The sequence below is a fragment of the Tupaia chinensis genome, unplaced genomic scaffold, assembly GCF_000334495.1.
Source record: "Tupaia chinensis unplaced genomic scaffold, TupChi_1.0 Scaffold000178_1, whole genome shotgun sequence".
In the NCBI taxonomy this organism is placed as follows: domain Eukaryota; kingdom Metazoa; phylum Chordata; class Mammalia; order Scandentia; family Tupaiidae; genus Tupaia; species Tupaia belangeri.
Window position 1 is genome coordinate 1,960,376 of NW_006159653.1, and position 7,848 is coordinate 1,968,223.

The window sequence follows — 7,848 nt, forward strand, 5'->3', positions numbered from 1 at the left end:
CAAGAAGAAGGAAGGCAGCTGCAGGTTGCAGGAAAAGCCCGGCCGTGTTTCCAGAAGCTTAGCTGGAAGGGAGAGAGCGGGCGTGGACAGAGCAGTGGCCAAGGGTTTTTATAAAGACGTTTTTTTAGGAACCAGCAGTTCGCGTAATGGCTATATCGCTGGACTCCCATGTAGTCCACCGCGGTTCGAGTCCCGGACCTGGCGGCTTAAACTCACGCTGGATGCATGTGTGTGTGTGCCCAAGATCTCCGGAGGAGAATGGAGAAGAAGGGATTGTGGCATGGCCATCCCCCCAGGGGGTGATTTCTCGCTTTCTGTCTCTCTGTTTTTCTGGCGAGGGCGCGCACACCCTATAGCAAAAACCTATCCAAAAAAAAATTTTTTTTTCAGGTTTTTGCTATAGGGCGCATGCACTCGCCAGAAAAACAGAGAGAAACAGAGAAACAGAAAGTGAGAAATCCTCCCCAGGGGGTGCCCACACCACAATCCCTTCTCCATTTTCCTCTTGGGATTTTGGATACGCACGAACATGTGCCCAGTGAGAGTTTCTTTAAGCCACAGGGTCCAGGACCCGTACCGTGGTCGACTACGTGGGAGTCCAGCGACATAACCATTGTACCATCTGCTAGTCCCAATTTTATTATTTTTTAAAGAATGATTTTTTTATTTATCTACATTTATTTATTTATCCTAGTTTTCCCAGAGAGTGACAGAATGAGGGATGGAGAGAAAGTGAAAATGCAGCCACCATGTACGGGACTCGAGACCACAGTCAGCCATGTGCGAGGCCAGGGCCCTTAACCACCATGCCACCTGCCGGCCCCGTATTATAATTTTTTAATAGGTTTTTGCCATAGGATGTGTGTGCTAGCTGAGAGAGTCCCAGATCCAGTGGCTTAAACTCACACCAGGCGCGTGTGCGTGCGTGCCCAAGATCCCGAGAGGAGAATGGAGGAGAAGGGATTGCAGCTTGGCCATCCCCCCAGGGGGTGATTTCTCGCTTTCCGTCTCTGTCTCTTTCTGGGAAGTACATGACACCTATAGCAAAAACCTCTCCAAAGAAAGAAGGAGAGAGAGAGAGAAAGAAGAAAGACAGAGAGAGAGAAAAAAAGAAAGAAGAAAGAAAATGAAAGAAAATCGTGCCAGGCATGTGTGTGCCCAGGATCCTGAGAGGACAATGGAGAAGGGGCTGGACCATGGCCATCCCCGGGGGTGATTTCTCCCTTTCCCTTTCACTGTGTCTCCCCCCTCCCATGAGCACACAGGCACCCTAAGGCAAAAACCTAAAAAAAACAAATGGGAGAAGCTCACCCAGGTTCCCAGGCTAGAGGAAGCACAGCCGAGAGCAAGCCCTGGGTGAGAGCGCCAGGAGAGGGAGGGCAGGGGCGGGAGGCAGGGAGAAACCCACACCTTCGCTTGCCCACCCACCCTCTGGCCGCCTTAGTCCGCTGCATCTTCTCAGCACGAGGAGGGCACTGTCGCCACTCCTCATTAAATACGGTGACTGAGGCCCACGGGGCTTAAGGAATCTACCAAGTCCCACGGCAGGAATGGCAGGGCTGGCCGCTTGGCTAGTCCAGATGAGCGTGTGAGCAGCTGCATGACACACTGGTAAGATTGGAGTCTGCGGCCGCCGCAGGAGACAGCGCTGCAACATGTGCAGCACAGGGTCAAGTCTAAATGACTGCTTGAAGGTGTTGTGGAGCAAAGCGCAATTGTTAGGAAACAATTTCTGAGATAGAAGAGACAAAGGTTGAGGACCAGCAGTTGGCGCAACGGCTATGTCACTGGACTCCCATGTAGTCGACCATGGTTGGAGTCCCGGACCTGGTGGCTTAAACTCAAGCTGGGCGCGTGTGCGTGCGTGCCCAAGATCCCGAGAGGAGAATGGAGGAGAAGGGATTACAGGGCGGACATCCTCCCTGGGGGTGAGTTCTCACTTTCTGTCTCTCTGGCAAGTGCACACACCCTATAGCAAAAAGCTCTCTAAAAAACAATTAAAAAAAATATAAACAGGGGCCGGCAGGTGGCATGGTGAGGGCACCAGACTCCCACATGGCCGACTGCAGTTCAAATCCTGGACCTGGCGGCTTACTTTCTCACTTTCTCTCTCTCTTTCTGTCCCTCTCTAGTCAAACTAAAATAAGTAAATATAAATAAATAAATAAAGCTAAATAAAATAATTTTTTTTAAAAGTGAGCTAATACATATTAATTGGTTCCATTTAGCCATTCCATAATGTATATATATTTCAAAATATCATGCTACACTTGATCTTAGCCAAAAGGCCGAGAAGCAATCAAAATACCATGCTATACATGATGAGTATATACAATCTTCATTTCTCAATTAAATTAAACCTTTTTTTTAAAGATAGTTAAGCAGAAATGTATACAGAGTAGGACTTCTGAATATGATGCAAAAAAAAAAAAAATTAAAAGAACTCCTAACTTGTTTAGCAACTGTTTTTTTGTTTTCTATTTCCCAGAGGGTATGTGTTCTTGCCAGAGAGAGACAGAGGTAAGGGAAATGAAAGAGAGAGAAAGTGAGAAAGTACCTCCCACTAAATGTGCAAAAAATGACTTAATTAGCTGTAAAAAAAAAATAGAAAAAAGAAAGTACCTCCCATGGAGTATGGTCACTCCGTATGGTCATTCCTTTCTCCTCCACTTCTCTCTCCTTTTAGGACATACACAAGTAATCCCATCTTTATTTTTTCTTACATTTTCCAAGTTGACCAAAGTATTGTATTATTTATACACTTCAAAACTATCATCCATAAAAATACTAGTGTGATAAAGGCAAGTGAAGGTAGAAAGAATGGGGGCCAGCCGGTGGTGTGGTGATTAAGAGGTACTGGATTTCACCTGGTCAACTGTGGTTCAGGTCCTGGACCTAGTGGCTTGAAAATCATGCCTGGCACGTGTGTGTGTGTGTGTGTGTGTGTGTGTGTGTATGTGTATGTTCAAAATCCCAGGAGGAAAATGGAGAAGAAGGGATTTGGGCAGGCCATCCTCCTGGGGGAAGGTGGTTTCTCATTTACCCTCTCTCTGCCTCTCTCAAAAACAAAAACCAACAAATAAAACAAAACAAATCAAAAACAACAAAAAAGTACAGAAATGTAATACAGACTTCTTTATAATTTGAGATAATTGATTCTACAAATATAATTCTGAATAATGATGTCAGAGCAAATCTACCCAAAGAGACAAACTGATGATGAAAATGGTGATTTTTCCATAAAACTTCATTTGATACTAACTGGGGCCAATCTGTGATACTATTACCAATGTCATACAAGCCATCTCTTTATCCGTTCTAGTCAATGTGAATACTGTATTCTTAGTTCCATGAATTCACTTATCTTGTCTTCCTCCCAGGTTTTATAACACACTAACAAATACTTCTCAAGCAAAATGTAAGCCATTGGTAGATGTTTTATTGCCCATAGTCTCAAATAAAAGGGCTCAGGACAAACATCAGAGAATATAACATTTCAGCTTAAATATTTATTGCATTTTATAATTCTACAACCTCACTTGCACATTCTAGCAATCTTTTTTTAAAAATAAACTACTTTACTTATTATTATTATTTTTTAATTTGCTATAGGGCAAGTGCACTCATGAAAGTGAGAGAGAGAAAGCAAGCCACGGATGTGGGACTTGAAACAAGGTCTGCCATGTGGGAGTCCAGCATCCTTAACCACCATGCTACCTGATGACCCCCATTCTAGTAACCTTATACTTGTAGTTCAGTAACAGTTTATTATAGGGGCAACAGTTTATTGTGGGCAACTTTCCATGAGCAATGCAAAATGCAAGCGTCTAAAGATTGTACTACTTATATTAATGTGTATTCTAGTTCAGAAATACTCTTGCAAGTTTTTAAAAAATTCTATTTTCTATTTTGGCACACATCCAGTAATGTTGGTTTTCTATTTCTCCTTTAATCTGAATTTGTATCATATTTTGAAAGTGTTTGTATTTTGTTTGCTTCATTTTGGAGATTTTCATGCATGTCATTTATCTCCCTGTTTTTTTACACAACAAAATTTTATTAATTTATTAACATTGACTTCACTTCCATTATATCTCTGTTTTAAACTCTGACACTCCTTGGTGGCACCCTCAATACTCTCTAGTAAGCAAAACCTTTTAATTTAAAAACACACAATTTGAGGTCTTATTCAATGACCTTGACTCAATGGATTGTGTTTATTAACTGGTGAAAATACAATGCTTTTCATCAGACTTTTGTATCAGATGTGGCACTCACGAGATGCACCCTGCAGGTGACTGAAGGCCCTTGCCCAGCTAATTCTTTTCTTTATTCCATTGCTTTATGGTATATGTCCTATTTCACTACATTCTACATTCTCCTTTAGCTGAATTTTTGCCATAGTTTAAAAATACATATGTTTTGTTTGCTTCATTTTGGATATCTGTGTGTCTAGAGTTCTAAAGAGTGTGGTCTGGGTGATAGATTTCAGTTCTTAACTCTGGCTCATTACAGCTTTTGAGCCAAGGTCACTCTTCCAGATGTGGCCGCAGCACATCTCTCAATAAACTATGGTACAAAAATAAGGCCATTTTTGCTAACATGATAAATACTCTTCTGAAAGGCAATGTTTCTTTCAGACTTCTCTGCTGGGCTGACAAATTTTATCCTATCTGAAAGTTTCTCCAAAACAGTCTCACTTATTCCTTGCCACTCTCCCCACTTTTAAATAGGAATTTCTCCCTAGTAAATCATCCTAGTTCTGAACTTCAGTCTCAGTCTCTGCTGCTCAGAGAATCCAACTTTCACATAATAGAAATGATCTCCTAACAAATGATCTCCTAATAAATTCTCTCTTAATAAAGCCAATCCTATGTATGATATATTGATTGACTGTGGTGTCTCTCCATTAGGTAAAACCATATTTGCTTAATCTCAATGTCATCTATCAGTTCTTTTATATATATATATATATTTTTTTCTTTTTCTTTTTTTTTTGGAGAGGTTTTGCTATAGGCATGTGCACTTGCCAGAAAGACAGAGGGAGACAGAGAGACAGAAAGCGAGAAATCACTCCCTAGGAGGATGGCTATGCCTTTCTCCTCTCGGGATCTTGGGCACGCACGCACATGCGCCCTTCGTGATTTTAAGCCACCGAGTCCGGGACTCGAACTGCAGGCGATTATATGGGAGTCCAGCGACATAGCCATTATGCTACATGTTGGTCCCAGCTCTATCAATTCTTTATCATCACAGTTTCACCAACCATATAGTCACTTCTGTAGAACTAAAAACATATTCAATCTGAACGACCTGTAACACAAGTCTGTAATCCTCAGTCATCATCAGTTTATTATCAAATGTAAAATTACTTACATAATTTTCTGAGGTACTTCCAGATGCTCAAAATAAAAATATGTATATCCATATTATGAATATTTTTGTTTCTCCAAATTTAGATGTGGTACTTTTAAATTTGAGAATGGCTATATTTACTGGCAATATTTACAGTAGGGGGGCACCAGACTCCCACATGGCCGACTGCAGTTCAAATCCTGGACCTGGCGGCTTACTTTCTCACTTTCTCTCTCTCTTTCTGTCCCTCTCTAGTCAAACTAAAATAAGTAAATATAAATAAATAAATAAAGCTAAATCCCCCCGGGGGGATGGCCACTCTGCAATCCCTTCTCTTGGGATCTTGAGCACGCACGCACGTGCACCTGGCGTGAGTTTACGCCACCAGGTCTGGGACTCAAACCTCCGTCAACTACATGGGAGTCCAGCAACAAAGCCATTATGCCAACTCCTGGTCCCAATAAAATAATTCTTTTAAAAAAATGTAAACGTGTTAAATTCTCACTTTAAAGAGAGAGATTTTCATATTGGGAAAAGCGACCGAGTCCACTAAGTACTGTTTACAGGGTCGCAGTTAAAGCAACTAGAAAGGCTGATTTTAAAAAACCGCAAATGCAAATGCAAACAAGGTAAGGATGGTGGTATTGATCCCAGAAAAAAAGAACCTAAGATAAAAAGTTAAATGGGGGACCAGCAGGTGGCGTGGTGGTTAAGGCACTGGACACTCCCACGTGGCGGACTGCGGTTCGAGTACTGGATCTGGTGGCTGGCTTTCTCACTTTCCCTCTCTCTCTGTGTATCTCTCTCTGGTCAAATTGAAATAAATGAATGAATAAATAAAATTAAATAAATAATTATTTTTTAAAAAGAAGAAGTTAAATGGTTGGGGCCAGCAGGTGGCGTGGTGGTTAAGGTGCTAGACACTCCCACATGGCTGACTGCAGTTAAAGTGGCTTGCTTTCTCACTTTCCCTCTCTTTCTCGCTATGTCTCTCTCTGGTCAAATTAAAATAAATTAATGAATAAATAAAAAATAAATAATTTAAAAAAACAAAAAGAAGGTAAATGGGACCAGCGGGTAGCATGGTTGTTAAGGCGCTGCGTCTCATGTGGCTGATTGCATGGTTTGGGTCCTAGACCAAGTGGCTTGAAAAACATGCTGGGTACATGTGTAAGTATGCCCAAAATCCCAAGAGGAGAACAGAGGAGAGGAGATGGGATTGCTGTATGGCCATCCCCCTGGGGAGGTGGTTCCTTACTTCCCCGGCCAGGCAAGCAGACACGCCCTCTAACGAATTTAGAAAAGGAGAAGAGGGGGGCCAGCAGGTGGCGTGGTGGTTAAGATGCTGGAATTCCCACGTGGCTGACCGTGGTTCGAGTCCCGGACCTGGTAGCTTGCTTTCTCACACTCCCTCTCTTTCTCCCTCTCTGTCTTTGGCAAATTTCATGTGAAAAATAATAATAACAATAATAAATAATTCTTTAAAAAAAAAAAAAGAAAAGAAAAGGAGAAGAGGGACCAGCGGATGGTGTAATGGTCACGTCGCTGGACTCCCACGTAGTCCACTCCACTTTGAGTCTTGGACTTGGCAGCTTGAAACTCACACGAAGCTCAAGTGCGTCCATGCCCAAAATCTCCCAAGAGAACAGAGGAAAAGGGATTGTGCTGTGGCCATACCCCCTGGGGGGTGATTTCTCACTTTCTGTCTCTCTGAAACCCCTTCTTATGGGGTCAGCAGGTGGTGTGGTGGTTAAGGCACTGGGCTCTCATATAACCTACCATAGTTCAAGTCCTGAACCTGGCAGCTTAAAGATAATGTTGGACATATGAGCATGCAAAATCCCAAGAGGAGGGGCTGGCAGGCGGCGCGGTAGTTGAAGGTGCTAGACTCCCACATGGCCAACCGTGGTTCAAGACCTGAATCTGGTGGCTTGCTTTCTCACTTCCTCTCTCTCTCTCACTCTCACCCTCTCTCTCTCTCTGGTTAAACTAAAAAATAAAATGAATGAATAAATAAAATAAAATAAATAATTATAAAAAAAGGCAAAGAAAAGGAGAAAGTAAGACAAGTTAAATGTTAGGCAAGAAGATGGCCTTGGGCAACACTGCCCCTAGAGGTTCTTACGGGTTCTTTCACCTGTTCACCACACCACATCTTTTCTGTGGAGATTCTGGGGGTGATTTCTCACTTTAAACTTTAAAAAGCACAAAACTTATTAGGTCAGCCCATAGCCTGGTTGGTAAGGGAACTAGATCCCATGTGGTTGAATGCAGTTCAAATCTGAGCTCCAGTGGCTTGACAAACACACCGGGTACATGTACATATGTGCCCAAAATCCCAAAAGGAGGGAGAACAGGAGAACAAATTGCAGTGTGACCACTCCCATGGGGGGTGTTTTCTCTCCCTTGCTCTCTCTCTGGCTAGTATATGCACCCTCTGTCAAATTAAAAAGAAAAAAGTTAGATGCAACAATTTTTTTCTCTTTTTTTTTT

The 7,848-nt window shown here is 42.4% G+C and overlaps 1 pseudogene; it reads right to left on the bottom strand.

Annotated features, from left to right (window-relative positions):
• Positions 1-2,213: 2,213 nt before the first annotated feature.
• On the bottom strand, positions 2,214-2,300 carry LOC114007448 (uncharacterized; annotated as a pseudogene).
• Positions 2,301-7,848: the final 5,548 nt, after the last annotated feature.